Source organism: Ascaphus truei, chromosome 3, assembly GCF_040206685.1.
Source record: "Ascaphus truei isolate aAscTru1 chromosome 3, aAscTru1.hap1, whole genome shotgun sequence".
Lineage (NCBI taxonomy): Eukaryota > Metazoa > Chordata > Amphibia > Anura > Ascaphidae > Ascaphus > Ascaphus truei.
Window position 1 is genome coordinate 85,516,306 of NC_134485.1, and position 12,136 is coordinate 85,528,441.

Here is a 12,136-nt window from a genome sequence, read left to right on the forward strand (position 1 = left end):
GAGGGCGCGCGGGCCCCCTGAACTGGCAGAGAGAGGTGTGGGGGGGGGGGTGTTTGTGTTCTCACCTTGTGTGAGAGGTCTTACCTTTTCCGGAGCAGGCCGCCTTCTGTAGCGTCACGTTGCCCTGGTGACCGTCATCAAATGACGCTGTGTTGCCATGGCCACGTGACATCACTTGCCACCATGATGTCATGACGCCGCAACACTACCAGAGATTGGCCGCTCGTCAATGTAAGTCTTCTTAACTTTATTACATGGGGGGTCCCCCGCTGCCAGGGTGCTGCCTTGGGCCCCGCAAAGCCTTAGGCCAACCCTGGCCCAGAACACATGATTGGATCACATCTGAGTGTGAAACAGCTTGCAGGTTACTTGCTCCTCCACCACATGAACAATGACCATATACTGTATGTGGTATTCTCCGTTTAAGTACCTCCAGCATTAAATTCCCAGAGACAGCTCTCCTGGTGATATTGGACATGCCCCTTTATCTCCCTATGCCTCAGACACCACATGGGGATGCTCTACTTATCCAGGTCTCGTGTGAAATAAGTAAAACCGCGTAGCGCTGCTAGGGTCCCCTGCTCTATTATGTCCATATTTGGAACTGGTGACTGCCGCAATTTGTGGCTCCAATGACTGAGGAGCTTACATTTTTATATTACTACATAATCTTTTGTTTTATTGATTTTTGCGGATAAATTGAATTTATTCATTTTTTTTCCCGCTTTCATTTGTTTACCTTTTTTCTATATACACATATGTGTGCCGTTTATACATATATGTGTAGGTGTATGTTTATACATACATATATATTTTTTAATATTCACCTTTTTCATGGGGATATATGATTACATTTCAAAAATATTTATAATAGTTATGCTACGTTGATTGCAGCTTTGAATTTAGCGCTATCTTTCCCCTGGTTGACCCCCACTCAGACTGAAGCCCTATGAAGTTCAGTAACGTAAAGGCCGTGTGAAAGAGTGGAGCTGGGCATTGGGATTGTGACGGAATTGGGCTCAGGGACCAGCATAATAAAGGATAAGCCCTGTACCTGGCCCCGGTCCATTCGTCCCTCAGGCTCATCCCGCCACCAGACCCAGGAGCTACACAGGATTCTTTTATTCCCGTTGTAAAACTCTCCTGAGTGTAAAAAGTGTGTGCCGGTGCCCACATAAATCAAAGCCAAGGTCTCTGGACATGCAGGGCTGAGAAACACTCTGTGCAGCCTGCAAGGCCGGAGAAAATGGCTGCTGTTGAGTCTGGAGGGGGAGGAGAGGTGCAGGGACAAAGAAGTGGCCGGGGGAGGATATTGAACCGGTGGAGGAGAAGGTGGGCATCCGCCCGAAAAGTGGTACATGTAGCTGCCTCTCCAGCCAGAGTGGCACCAGCCCAGCGGGACCATCCTGCTGGCCACGGGAAGCCGTTGCCGAGCCCCCGTTGGTAGGCGCTGCTCCCATTGGCCCATTTGTATTTCCCTCCAGAGCCCTTTAACGCTCTCAGCCTCGCCTCCCCCCCACCCCCACCGTGATTGGCCAATGCAGGCAAGCCCTCGCGTCCTGGTTGGTCCCTGAGTAGCATCCGCGCTGTGATTGGTCGCCAGCCCTTCTCCCATGATTTCCTATGGTAGCGGGAAATCTATGAAAGGGAAACCCGATCAGTGTTCCATAGCTCATTCTGATCCTGACGTGGAGATGAACTAAGCGGTGTGCCCCGTGGCTGTGCCGGAGACACCCGAAAACGAGACTGTGCCGGAGACACCTGAAAACGAGGCTGTGCCGGAGACACCTGAAAACGAGGCTGTGCCGGAGACACCTGAAAACGAGGCTGTGCCGGAGACACCTGAAAACAAGGCTGTGCCGGATACACCTGAGAACGAGGCTGTGCCAGAAACACCTGAAAATAAGGCTTGCCGGAGACACCTGAAAACGAGGCTGTGCCGGAGACACCTGAAAACAAGGCTGTGCCGGAGACACCTGAAAACAAGGCTGTGCTGGATACACCTGAGAACGAGGCTGTGCCGGAGACACCTGAAAACAAGGCTGTGCCGGATACACCTGAGAACGAGGCTGTGCCGGAAACACCTGAAAATAAGGCTGTGCCGGAGACACCTGAAAACGAGGCTGTACCGGAGACACCTGAAAACGAGGCTGTGCCGGAAACACCTGAAAACGAGGCTGTACCGGAGACACCTGAAAACGAGGCTGTGCCGGAAACACCTGAAAACGAGCCTGGGAGCTTAACAAAGCGGGACATTTGATTTGACTTTTGTGCTGCGGGACTGTTTATTGCTGCAGAGAGAAGTACTTTCAAGCTGGAGAAAGGGCTCTTCCGCAAATGGAACCAGAGAGGTCTGGACGGTCCCTACCCAAACAGAGTGGGATAGCAAGTCCTGGGTAAGCCTTCCATATAGCGCTCAGCACCTAGTCGCTAGGATTCCCCCTGTATTCACCTATTTTAGTGAGTATAGCTCTGATTTGTGATTTGTGTTGTGCTTGCTGGCTCCGGCTGGCATAAAAACTATTTATTGATCTGCTCTGTCCTGTCTGATGCTTTAATCCTGGTGATTAGTTCTGGTCTTCCATGACAGTGATTTCTATTGCGCGACCAAAGACTTTGTATCTTAGATATGGTAAGGAAGGGGGGCATCAATGTCAGATAGGAGAGAAACAGTGCAGTGAAGCCTGAGAAAATATAGTTTGACATCCTTAAAAAAAAACAAATATCCACACTTCCGATAAAATAAAAACAGCAAGCCCAGACTGCCAGAAATACTCCGTTCTGCGCTGCTTAACCCTAGTTACCGTCTGTACGTTGCATGATCCTAACCTTTCAACCCGTGGTGAAAATGATGTCAGGCACTGTCCCTGTTATGCAACGCACTGCTACGTCATTGTGGATATATACAGAGATGTTAACCTCCAAGGAATGTAGTCAGTGCAATTTGGGCGATCTGGGCCAAAAACGTGTATTGTAATAGAAAAGTAATTAATTTACCGAGTGATATTCCATGGCAGTCTATGAGACCGTTAATTGTACCAAATCAATGAGAATTGCAGAAAATCAGGGAGAGATGGTTTGCCTGCGTATGTGGATTGTAGCTGAGCCTAAGAACAAGTTCTGCTGTACAATTTTAGTGTAGACGTATCTTCTGGACAGCGCCAGAAGACTGGCCCAGTCCTGCTACGGGGACTCCACAGTTCTGGTAAGATTAGAATAAACTATTAATAGTAAATGTCACAAGTTATTGCTCTTAAACCCGCCAGTGCCAGAGTGAAGTACATGGCACTAGGTTAAAAGCCATGATCCAAATACTAATACTCCTTACCTGTATCTAAGAGGGAGGGAAACCACATGAAAAACACAATGGTAATGTTTAATTTAGTTTTATCCTTAAAGCAGAAATGCTGCCTATTTTACATAGTGAATCAGGGGTCTTCTGGGTCTTCTGGCACTAGTTTTACCTCCGGAGACTTCCTGTTTCCCGAGATACTTGCCTGTTTAGTTGCTGCTGTTCCTTCCTGGAGTTTCAAAGATGGCCCCTGCTGCCCCTCAGATGACGTTGCAGCTTTCTATTAGCCTGCAAGACCCACAGGGAGCAAGTGGGAGCAAAAGCACTGGCAACCGAACCAGTACATTTCCCCAGGAACCTGAGAAAAAAAGCGTGTCTCAGCTTAGAGAGGATCCCCGGTCAGAATGATCAATGTAACCCTCCCTGCCCAGCGTAGGGTTGCCAGGTGTTGTGAGCCATAATAAAGCAACTAGGAGATCTCTCCAACAAACACATCAGTATCCTTTCTAAGTACCCTGGGCATGACACCCATTGTAAAGTAATAGGCACACGGGCCACCTGGATTGAGCAAGTGACTTTGTGGGACATTTGCACAGTGATGTTTGTTATTATACTATATGTACTGTCTATTGCTTTAAGTGTTGTCTGTGGTCTCCTGACATTGAAGGCCACTGCATGTGATTCCTGTGTTTCCTACCTATAAAGTAATATTAATTATAAGCTATGTATCCTGATGCGTTGTCTGACTCCAGCCTGGTGCTTTGTATGCTGAATACTCATTTTCATTTTTTCATTCTCATTCCCTCCCCCTCCCTCCCCCATCCCCCCCCTCCCTCCCCCATTCCCCCCTCCCCCATTCCCCCCTCCCCCATCCCCCCCTCCCTCCCCCATCCCCCCCTCCCTCCCCCATCCCCCCCTACCTCCCCCCCCATCCCCCCCTCCCTCCCCCCCATCCCCCCTCTCCCTCCCTCCCCCCCCCTTTCTCCCCCTCCCTCTCTCTCTCCCCCTCCCCCCTCTCTCTCTCCCCCTCCCCCCCTCTCTCTCTCCCCCCCTCTCTCTCTCCCTCCCCCCCTCACTCTCTCTCCCTCCCCCCCTCACTCTCTCTCTCTCTCCCCCCTCTCTCTCCCTCCCCCCCTCTCTCTCTCTCCTTATTAACTGTACTGTACCTTCATGATCAGTGGAAATTGATATGAAATGTACCATGTCCCACCACTCCCTCCTACCCATCTCCACTCCCTCCTCCCCATCTCCTCTCCCTTTTATTTTCTGTATTCCCCCGACCCTTGCACTTTCTGACAATGTATGAAATAAACAATAAAAAATAAAAAAAATGCCTGCACATGTCCGAATTGTCTTTGTAAAAAGGTGTCAATCTGCTCCTTCACTTATCCCCAATTAGTAATTAGGGAACGGATACATATTTAACTCCGCACACTGCTGGGGTTGCAGATGCAGATATAGTCGCGCTGTTATTAGGGCCTCCGAGCTCGTGTCTTCTGGGGACATCTAAATATTTACACTGATCACCAAACACTTCAGAGTACAGAAGCTGCAAGCGCAAGGGCCGTGTGCAGAATGTCTGTATGCAGGATCTCTGTGTGCATGATGTGTGCAGGGTGACTGTGTGCAGGGTGACTGTGTGCAGGATGACTGTGTGCAGGGTGTCTGTGTGCAGGGTGACTGTGTGCAGAATGTCTGTGTGCAGGATGTCTGTGTGCAGGATGTCTGTGTGCAGGATGTCTGTGTGCAGGGTGACTGTGTGCAGGATGTCTGTGTGCACAGTGACTGTGTGCAGAATGTCTGTGTGCAGGGTGACTGTGTGCAGGGTGACTGTGTGCAGGATGACTGTGTGCAGGATGTCTGTGTGCAGGGTGACTGTGTGCAGGGTGACTGTGTGCAGGGTGACTGTGTGCAGGATGTCTGTGTGCAGGAATGTATGCATGATGTGTGCAGAATGTCTGTGTGCAGGGTGACTGTGTGCAGGGTGACTGTGTGCAGGATGACTGTGTGCAGGATGTCTGTGTGCAGAATGTCTGTGTGCAGGGTGACTGTGTGCAGGATGTCTGTGTGCAGGAATGTATGCATGATGTGTGCAGGATGTCTGTGTGCAGGACGTATGCATGATGTGTGCAGAATGTATGCATGATGTCTGTGTGCAGGATGTATGCAGAATGTATGCATGATGTGTGCAGAATGTATGCATGATGTCTGTGTGCAGGATGTATGCAGAATGTATGCATGATGTGTGCAGAATGTATGCATGATGTGTGCAGAATGTATGCATGATGTCTGTGTGCAGGATGTATGCAGAATGTATGCATGATGTGTGCAGAATGTATGCATGATGTGTGCAGAATGTATGCATGATGTCTGTGTGCAGAATGTATGCATGATGTCTGTGTGCAGGATGTATGCATGATGTGTGCAGAATGTATGCATGATGTCTGTGTGCAGGATGTATGCAGAATGTATGCATGATGTGTGCAGAATGTATGCATGATGTGTGCAGGATGTATGCATGATGTCTGTGTGCAGGATGTATGCATGATGTCTGTGTGCAGGATGTGTGCATGATGTCTGTGTGCAGGATGTATGCATGATGTCTGTGTGCAGGATGTATGCATGATGTCTGTGTGCAGGATGTATGCATGATGTCTGTGTGCAGGATGTATGCATGATGTGTGCAGAATGTATGCATGATTTGTGCAGAATGTATGCATGATGTATGCATGATGTCTGTGTGCAGGATGTATGCATGATTTGTGCAGAATGTATGCATGATGTCTGTGTGCAGAATGTATGCATGATGTGTGCAGGGTGACTGTGTGCAGGATGTATGCATGATGTCTGTGTGCAGAATGTATGCATGATGTCTGTGTGCAGGATGTCCATGTGCAGTGCCAGTATCAATTATGGGTTTTCCCCACACAGGCAGTCCCTTGAGTGACAAGGGAGGAGGTGGGATTAGATCTGAGTTTTGCCAATCCTGGGTCCAGACCTAGTACCTTCCCCCTACTGTACTTAAGGGAGTTGCAACCCCAAATTCAGTAGTGTCTCTACCATTGAGAGGGACAAGGTATCACCCAGGACTGCTGTGCACTGGCAGGGCCAGATCCTCTTCCCTAAGGGGGAGAGTGAGTGATCACCTTTTCCCCTGGTCCTGCTAAAGTGCTGGGAAAGAGCAGGGACTGCTGCGGGGGCCCTTGACCCCTAGTGAAGCTCCAGGGACCATCCTAAGTTCGGAGCGCAGAACAGAGACTATTGGGCAGAGGACTGCCGTGTGCTGTGAGTGTACAGGAATAAATCCGTTCCAGTTGAATATACCTCCTGCCTGGTGTGTGATGTTACAGGGGGGTGGGGGGTGGGGGGGGGAGAGGTAACCATTCTACCGTAGGAGATTACCCCATACATCTGGAGCTTACAGCAGATGGAGTCGCTGTGTACCATGGAGTAAATGTCGGGTATATACCCCAGAAGCCAGTCCTGCAGTCCCCACAACCATCGGTGGACAACTCAGCATTCTGTGAGCCAACAGGTAGCATGCACCATACACATGGTAACAGGGAGATCTCCCAGAGGGTGAGGGAAACACCGTTACACATTATATATCATATATTCCTCATAATTCTCCTGCACAAATACCAATTTCCTGAGATGCAGGCGAGAGAAAATGGTTTATATATATATATATATATATATTGTGCCAGGCAGTGCTAGGAGCTGCATATTGGTCGTGCCGTGACGTGGCTGCAGGCTTATAACCTTTTGGTCAAAGGGTTTAACTAAATTACCCTTTTTCATGAGCAGATAAGTGTAGAGGGAGAGGGGGATTGGCCCGGTATTAAAGGGGCTGCACCCCAAATGGCCACCCCCTGACCTCACTTGGGAGGCAAGGGGTTAACTGGACTGCAGTCCAGTAATGTATCATACCATACCATGTATGTCCCCATTCCGGTCTCTGCACCAACACTCACACTGGGATCCGTTCGGGAGGAGAAGGGTTAATAGTTAGGAAGTGATTATAGCCCTTTGTTCCATTTTCCCGCCTTTACAGGCTCCATTTTGCAGCACTCTATAGGTCGCCATTGCAGCTCCATACAATCCTATGGTGAATCCGGCGATTTGGGCCCGTTTCAGTAGAAGACCTGCAGGTGACGCCCGAGAGGAGGAGCGGCGGTTCCCCATTGTAAGTCAATAGAGCCATTCATTTAATGGGGATTCCTCGACGCCGACCTCCAGGAACGGGTTGGCAGCCATCCAAACCGCAGACCGCAGAAGCGGATACAATATCTAAAAAAGAGCTTTTGATCACACAAGGTCAAGTTCACATACAATTGGTGTGGGAAACTTAGGTTCTAGGGCACCCAGGAATAAAATTCTTTTTGCCCCTATACCCTAGGAACCCCCACACTCGACCACCACCGGGTCCGAGAATTAAGGACACCCGTAAAGGGTCGCGCTTGCCACGAGGGTCGCACATTGACTCTAATGGCAGAGAGAAGAGCCGCGAGTGAAAACGGCTAAGTCAGAATGAGCAGAACCCCAGAACCCATAACTCTGTTCAACCTAGAGGGCTGAGATTCGGCCACCATGTGGTCCTAGTTCCGACAGGATTGCATGGCAAATACCGACCCTCTCGGGGCAACAGAACGGAGTCAGGGTAATTGCAAAGTTTGGGTTTCTGCCATTTACTTGCATGGCGGAAAAAAGCCTCGTGTTACAAAAGGGCTTTTAAACTGTAAATTGGTATCTCCGGTCCGGTGGGTCACAGCGAGCTGAAACTTGGCCACCATGGAGAGTCCCCTCCGGCATGAGGGTCTGGCGAGTTTTGGCCCGCTCGGTCCAGCCGAACGGATTATTTTAATATATATGGATATTGAAAAATGTACTGTGTTTCAAAGCGGGGATAAAAGCCCGCTAAAGTTACTGGCTCTGTTTAATGTAAATGCTCATGGAGGCGACCCATTGTCTACAACAGACCCCCTGATCAAAGGCTCAGCCACTCTGGCTGTATACATTAGGGCGGAGAAACGCAGGGCTTGAGTGGTCTGTAAGTGCTGTAATTCACACAAATGGTAGACTTGTAGGCGCCCTGACTTTGGTGTGGGGCTAAAGAAATGAGACCCCCAAGGGCCAGAAGTACGCATGTGCCAACTAGCTGGGGGGCATGACCTAACAATGTTCCCACGTTAGCTGGCAAGGAGAGATTGGGTGCAGATAATTGTCCTCCAATGACTTGCACTCAATGCCAGTGTATAGGACTGAAATCACATATAAAGAGAAAAGTAGTCCCAAGGGGGGCACAGGCGGAGCACTGCCAAATCGATGAGGGAGAAAGGGGGCTGCATCCAGTAGTATTAAAAATATATATTTATTGAGTGGTCAAAGCAAGAACATTACAGAGGCCCTGCGCTCTTCCCCAGAACATTTAAATAAAATGCCGGGAGAGCAGACGAGGCCTCTGTAACTGCCTCTTACCTGCTCTCCGGCGGCTTCTGGCGACGTGTCGCCATGACAACGTGGGGTGAAATGGCAAAGGCAACGCAACGTCATATGGCGTCATGACGTCACATGACACCGCCGATGCCGGAGAGAAGGTAAGGAGGGGGGCATGAGCAGGGGGAGAGCAGGCAGGGGTCGCAAAGAAAAAGGTTTGAGCACCCCTGTAATAGTTGTTCCTCCAGGAACTTGTAAGCCATTTCTTGTTCGAAGTTGCAATCACATTTTGTTTGTTTCATCCACCTGTAAGCTAGTAACCTACAGATTTCTAAAATCAGTCCTGTGCTAGAAAAGAAATACTTGGACAATTGTAATATCCAAATATATATATATAACGGTATGGGCGTTGTTTTTTCTTCATATTGAATACATTACTTATGAATTTCTGAACTGAGTGCTGTCTTCATTTACCTACTGTAAGTACGGTAATATTATTTAGATAGATAGATAGATAGATAGATAGAGTGAAGGGATTGGGGAACACACTTAACTAGTATAAGTGTAGCCCTGTGTAATTTTGGGGTTACATGTCTTTCTCCTCCTGTGCAATAATCCCTGTTAAAGGGCAGGTTTGCCAGGAGTAATCATGGGGTTTGCCCTCACTTCATATGCTGTGTATTATTGAGTGAAGGAAGTGACATCAGGCTCTGTGTCCACTAACAGTGACACAGGGGTGGTGCCTACTGAAGCTATATAATATGCAGAACTTCCTGAATTTAGGTGTGTGCCTCACCATCTGAGTGAGGTGAGTCTATCCAACAACCTGTCAGGGCTCTGGCAATGTTTGTGGCCCTCCCTTCAGGGAGTGGTATGGAAGACTATACCTCTTACTTCATTATGGAGTAAGGGAAGAGCTAGACCTGCTTTCAGTGCCCTTGATTGGGAGTGTAAGGTCAGGGACTTCCTTTGGGTTGGCAACCTGAGAATGAGTGGCTAGACGACCAGCCACTATGATGGGCGGCTGCCCATGTCTGCTGTCAATAAAGGATGCCAAAGAGAAAGAACGCTTCTGTCCTGATTGTGGAGTCAGTTGGGAAGAAGGTGCACATAGAGGTTCTCTTTCAGAGACTCCTCCCTACTACACTAGGGGTCTGGAAGAGATGGAGGCGCTGTACCATGAGTGAGTATAACTCAGCATTACCTCATAAGCCAGTCCTGATGCTATTCCCCATAATACCATCAAGCAGGAGACTCAGGAGTCCTGTAAGCCAGCAGGTGCACCACACTATAGCCATGTGTAACCAGAGTAGTATTTCCCTAGGGGCACCATCTGCGATTGGGGGGGTGGGAAACCCGTTACATAAGTCAGACCACAGGTGAGGATGCTGCTATCAGAGTACCTATAAAGTACTGTAGGAAAAATAACAAAGGGATAGCCACACCATAAATATTCACAAGGCCTTTTATTGGCCCAATGTATTGGCTAACCCTGGAGCCTTGGCTCTTGATAAAAGCTCCAGAAGTCGAAACGTTGGGCTAATAAAACATTTTTTTGTTCTTGCATATTTATGGTGTTTGTTATTTTTATATTTATATTTGTGTGTGTATATGTATACATATACATACACTCACATCTGCATTATTTAATATAAATCTACCTACAGATGCAGCGGCCGTTATTTGAACACATCACGGAGCAATTTTAATTGGAAAATGTCTGTGGAAGCAATGCCGGATACATCACAAATTAGGGACATCGCAAGCTCATCCCTTCCCCTAGATTCGGCGGATGTATTTGTGCTAGGGGTAAAAAAGGATGATTCTTACCACCTGAAACAATTATCACCACCCTGGTTCATTGTTATACTGTTGAGATGCAGTCAGTTGGCAGGGATGGTTATAAGTTGCTTGGGTCAGTTGATGTTTTCCTTCTATATTGTATTGATGGAGTGGGATTGGTCAGGAATAGTGTAGTGCAAGAGTGGCCAACTCCAGTCTTCAATGGTCACCAACAGGTCAGGTTCTACGGATATCCTTGCTTCAGCATAAGTGGCTGAATCAGTGGCTCTATTCTGGACCCAGGGTCACGTCTAGGGTTTGAATGGACCCAGATAGCTTCAACTCAGCCCCCTTTCCAAAGCACACCAAGTCCTGTTATATTTCCTTCACTTTATTAGAAAAGCAGCAGTAAATACAGGCACTTGTGGATGTGATGTTGTATTGGGAGAGTGCTTCTCTGTGGATGCTTTGTAGTTAAGGGCAGGTGAAAAGGATTGGGCCTTGCCGGGAGGAGTGTGACATAGACCAACTGTCAGCAAGACAGGGGGAGAGCAGAATAGCCCATTCTTAGAAAAGATCTCAGAGGTTGCTGTAGCAACTCACTGGCTACATGCTCAGAGGCAGAAAAGGCAACATAGTAATATATCAGTAGTCTTTTTACTACTGTTACATAGGATCCAGCTTTGGGACGCCGGGATCAGTAGGAGGTAAGCACCAAAAGTAATTACTTTGTTTAATTTTTCTTAACAGTGGTGTGCCATTTATACCTTGTTTATATAGTAATATATCACACAGGCACTGTGTGTGTGTGTGTGTGTGTGTGTGTGTGTGTGTGTGTGTGTGTGTGTGTGTGTGTGTGTGTGTGTGTGTGTGTGTGTGTGTGTGTGTGTGTGTGTGTGTGTGTGTGTGTGTAGAGCAAATACATGCAGCTGAAACTAAGGAGCTAACAAGCAGAAGCTGCAAGGGGGGTCAAACAGAAATATGATTCTTGTTCCATGACACTCCCCGTCTGGTATCTGGAATATATCTATATAACTGGAATATGTGGAACATATGTGCAATGCATGACAAAGATAACATCGTATTCACAAAACAATGCAAAAGTCCATGTCCACACAACGATGTGATACCGGCCGGTATCACTGGCTTCAAAGTCCCTTGGCAAAGGTTCTTTGGCAAAGGATGCCAAGCGGATGCATCGGTCCAGGTTAGCTGTGTGCACCACAATGTCTTTTGTAAAAGTCTCTGGTCCTGTTTTTTTTTAGATTTGTGAGAGAACAGTCCTTTTATCTCTGTAGTTTTCTCTACAGAGGGCATCACCTTGTGGATGTGCCTGTCGTGATAGTCTGTCACTCCATCACTTGGTGTTTGACGGAAGGAAATGGCTTCTGGCTCCTTGCGAATGCGGATCAGCACTCTTGGAAGACTGTCTGACAAGTCTGGTCCAGTGCATAGGGCGTCGTTTGGAGAGGCTTCCTGGTGTTGAGCATTGGAGCTGATCGTTGCCCAGATCTGACCGGGTTTCTGATGGTGGTGGACACCAGATGATGGAAGGTACCGACATTCTTCACCTTCCTTCATTGAGGGTGCTGGCTTTGCGTGACCACTAAGTAATGACTTCAGGAT